We start from the raw sequence: 5,000 nt of genomic DNA, 5'->3' as shown, positions 1-5,000 counted from the left end.
AAGTTGTGCCAACTTGATTAAACTTTCGCCAGTTTTGCTTTGAAGTCAAAGAGATCTTTTGAAAAGTTTCCTTTCTTGAATTTAGAGAGAACATTTATTAATTTGCTTTAGGTGTTAATTATAAGAGAGAGAGAGAGAGAGAGAGAGAGAGAGAGAGAGAGAGAGGAGAGAGAGAGAATTAAATGGTTAGTATTATAAATCAACTTCAACAAAACTTTTCGTTTACACGAAAACAAGGAATTATTAGAGGGAAAATTAGCTGAGAGAGAGAGAGAGAGAGAGAGAGAGAGAGAGAGAATCTAATGGTTGATATTAAAAAAACCAACTTTAACAGAACTTTTCGTGCAAGCAAAGACAAGGGAAATATTAGAGGCAAAATGTGCTGAGAGAGAGAGAGAGAGAGAGAGAGAGAGAGAGAGAGAGAATCAAATGGTTGGTATTGCAAAACAAATTCAATAGAACTTTTCATGTTCGCAAAAACAAAGAAATATGAGAGAGAGAGAGAGAGAGAGAGAGAGAGGAGAGAGAGAGAGAGAGAGAGAATCAAATGGTTAGTATTACAAAACAACTTCCACAGAATTATCGTGTTCACAAAAAGAAGGAAATATCAGAGAGAGAGAGAGAGAGAGAGAGAGAGAGAGAGAGAGAGAGAGAGAGAGAATGAATAAAATGGTTAGTATTACAAAAATGACTTCAACAGAACTTTTCATGCTCACAAAAACAGGGAAATATTACAGAGAAAACGTTTTGAGAGAGAGAGAGAGAGAGAGAGAGAGAGAGAGAGAGAGAGAGAGAGAGTTTTTTCTAATTTGTGGCAACAATTAAATTGCACAATCACATTACAGACCTGAAACACACCTGTTAGAGCCCTATCATCTTCCTGATATTATTGCTCTAAAAATGACCAAGAACCCAGTTACAAAAAACCCGTAGCTTGGAATCTAGTTATAAATGACAGGTCCAGATCTGCATTACGCAATTACAGTACAAATTCCAATTACATTGCGCACTAAAACATTCACGTGTTCTGCCCAACTATCGTGCCAATGAGGAACAAAACTCATTAAATTACAACCATCCTGAAATTGCATCGATTTCAGCAAGAGGTTCATTTCAACATAAGGAGGCGTTATTACAGTGTTATCTCAAGTCTAGTTTCTGTAATTTGCATTTTTTTTTATCACAGCTTGTGATTTCATTAGGTTCAAATGTTCCTAGAATTCCTCAGGTTTCTTTCTGAGTAAATTTATTAAATATTCTTTGTTATTATTCCCAATTATCCACTTTCTATTTCACTTCTAGATTTTAAAGTGATCTCATTGCTCAAGGAATAGTATGATTTTTAACAGCATTACTTTCCGCCACAAAGGTGATGTTGAACTGTCTGATTCTTGGAAGGATATCCATTATTTATTATTCATTAAAAAGAGGAAGTTTTACTGACCCGGGTTCGGCTCTTACGGAACTGGACAGATTATTGCAGAAGTTATCATTGGATTTTGACGAGAATATGATTAAAGATGGGAACTATGAAGAGCAATCATTTATTATATTTAGGGGGGGTAGGGGAGATCTGGATTGGCATAGGGACCTTTGGATGGGCAGGGTGTTGTGATTGATTTCCTGGTCTTGGTGGATATGAGTGGCTTCTTAATATTCTATACAACAACAACAACAACAACAACAACAAAAGCAACAACCGCAATAACAACAATAAATGCAGTCGTTTCTAGTCCACTGCAGGACATGTCCCTATTCATGCTTGGGGTTTTGGCCAGTTTTCATCACCCGGATGGCCATTGCGGATTATAGACGGTGGGAGATTTTAGTCTGATCCCTCACTGCAAACCAACCTGATATGGGTGGGCCGGACTAGTAGAGATATCCTGATCATGCTGATGCACAAACTCTTTCACCGCGTTAAGGTTTTCCCCGCTAAACATGGAATAAATACCAGGTAACCAACCAACAGTTTAGTGAATTCGAGGAATTTCGATAGCTAATAAAATTACCAAAAGTGTTCCTGTTTTTTTAGCAATCAAACTTAAGGACCACTCTTTCGACGAGTGTGCTAACCACTAGACCATTATTACCGCTCAATGCTATTATTATTAATAGAAGTGTAAAGTTGAAAATTGTCCTTAAAATCGTAAGATTAATTCAGCAATAGGCGTTTATACACTGATACTTGTCACATAACAAAACGTTACTGATACTTTAGCGAACTGGTGCAAGAGGTAATGGATCTAAGTGATAGATACACGTCAACAAAACACCTGAAATATTATTGCTATGGTTATCATCATTATTTCAAGTGATAAAGAAGAATATCTGAATACACGATATCCCGACAAAAAGGAATAAGCAATAAGAAGTGAATCCTGAGAAGATTGGCAGGCATAGTAAAGCTTACAGATGTGATAAGAGTGTCACGATTGAGATAGCGTAGGTACGTGTTGAGGATGGATGGTGGGGAGGAAGTGTGGAGGTGCCTGAGAGTAACCTGTTATGGGGAGAAGGTCGAGAGGGAGGCAGGGAATTAGATGGCAAAATAAAATGAAGGATGATATGAAGAGAAGAAGTTTAGTAGAAGAGGATGCCTTTGATAAAAGGCATTGGAGAGGGCGCATCAGGCAACCGACCCTTAATGTAAGGATAACGGGTGCAGAGAAAAGTATTCTTTGTAACAGGTAGACCCAACCGTTTACGCCTTGCTTGAGATTGCATATGAAAGACCTCTCTTGATGGATTCCAGGCTTCTACAAGCCGTATCGCATCCGATAAGACCAAAAAAGCTGACAAGATGAAAAGGACCAGTTGACGATCTACTTACGGAGAGAGTTGAAGGTCTTTCAATCTTACCTGCAAAAGAGGAAAAAAAAATTGTAATTGAACGTATATTTTTATCATCATTGTAAATTTTATTATTATTATGTATTATTATTATTATTATTATTATTATTATTATTATTATTATTATTATTATTAGTAGTAGTAGTAGTAGTAGTAGTAGTAGGTAGTAGTAGTAGTAGTAGTATTGAAATGCATAATGAAACTATAATATTCAAAATCCCGTCTTGACTACCAGCATTGGCCAGCGAAGCAAAATTTCTGCTTGAGTGAATCCTTTACCCAAGAAGATACAACACATCATTTCGTTCCACATTTCGAATGATACATATTGTATATACGAAGCATGAAAAGGATTATGTAGCTTTTTGCTATTTGCTTATATTTACTTTAGAAATCATTCAAGTACCACATACTCTACAGCGTTACACAAGAGGCTCAGCAATACCACGTCTAACCCCTCACCCAGAGAGAGAGAGAGAGAGAGAGAGAGAGAGAGAGAGAGAGAGGAAAACTTGAAAAACTCATGAGAGATAAAAACTTTGATAATAATAAAAATAGTTTAAAGGTTTAAAGGCCGCTCATGAATGACAGAGGCCATACCCAAGAGACTGACCATATATACACATGATCAGCCCCCCAAAACTCCCTCTCCACCCAAGTTAGTCCCAAGGAAGGCCAGATAATGGCTGCTGATGACTCGGCAGAGAGACCTATAGGCTCCCCCCAACCCCCCATCCTTAGCTCTCAAGGTTGGTGAGGTTGAAGTGACCAAAGAAATTAACGAGTTTTAAGTGGAACTCGAACCCCAGTCTGACGTTTACCAGTCAGGGACATTCCCACATCAATCACTACAACCCTGAGAGAGAGAGAGAGAGAGAGAGAGAGAGAGAGATGAGAGAGAGAGAGAGAGAGAGAGAGAGAAAATTACGTCCAATGTATGAACAATTACATCAAAAGGAATCATTTTCTGTCTCAAAAGAATGACAGAAAAAGACAGTGACTCTACCGACTGAGCTATCAAAAGAGATTAAAAGTTTATGACAAATCTCCGTACATATTTATGTCGAATTCAGGATTCTGTTCATAGACTTGAAATACTCACGATTCAGCTATCACGGTGGAGATGGGCTTATTTCAAGTCTATGATCAGATTCCTGAATTCGATAAGAATATGTACGGATATTTGTCATAAACTTTTTATCTCTCTTGATAGCTCAGTCGGTAGAGTCACTGCAGGCAGTGGTTTCCAGCCGAACAGGTGGGAGTTCGAATCTCCACCCAGCCAGAAGCTGTTATCATAAAGTGAATTCCAAGTGGATATATATTCCCAAGATAGAATTCGGTATTAAATGCTATTCTTGGGGGATATATTTACATGATTGAAGTCACGTGTGCTTGTGATATATGTTCATTTAAAATAACAATTTGTTGCAAACTCACGATTCAGCTATCATGGGTGAGAATGGGTTTATTTCAAGACTATGAACAGATTCCTGAATTCGACAGGAATATGTACGGAGATTTGTCATAAACTTTTTATCTCTCTTGATAGCTCAGTCGGTAGAGTCACTTTAGGCATGGTTTCCAGCCGAACAGGTGGGAGTTCGAATCTCCACCCGGCCAAAAGCTGTTACCATAAAATGAATTCCAAGTGGATATATATTCCCAAGATAGAATTCGGTATTAAATGCCATTCGTGTGTGATATCTACATTGATTAAAATCATGTGTGCTTGTGATATATGTTCATTTAAATAACCACGTGTTGCAAAATCACGATTCAGTTATCATGGTGAAGATGGGTTTATTTCAAGTTTATGAACAGATTCCCGAATTCGACAGGAATATGTACGGAGATTTGTCATAATCTTTTTATCTCTCTTGATAGCTCAGTCGGTAGAGTCACTGTAGGCATGGTTTCCAGCCGAACAGGTGGCGGCTCGAATTTCCACCCGGCCAGAAGCTGTTACCATAAAATGAATTCTAAGTGAATATATATTCCCAAGATAGAATTCGGTATTAAATGCCATTCGTGTGTGATATTTACATTGATTGAAATCACGTGTGCTTGTGATATATATATATATATATATATATATATATATATATATATACATACATACATTTCTAAGCACAAAGATGAATATA

Source organism: Palaemon carinicauda, chromosome 25 (genome assembly GCF_036898095.1).
Source record: "Palaemon carinicauda isolate YSFRI2023 chromosome 25, ASM3689809v2, whole genome shotgun sequence".
In the NCBI taxonomy this organism is placed as follows: domain Eukaryota; kingdom Metazoa; phylum Arthropoda; class Malacostraca; order Decapoda; family Palaemonidae; genus Palaemon; species Palaemon carinicauda.
The sequence above is the reverse complement of the archived record's forward strand: the minus strand, read 5'-3'. Positions refer to the sequence as shown.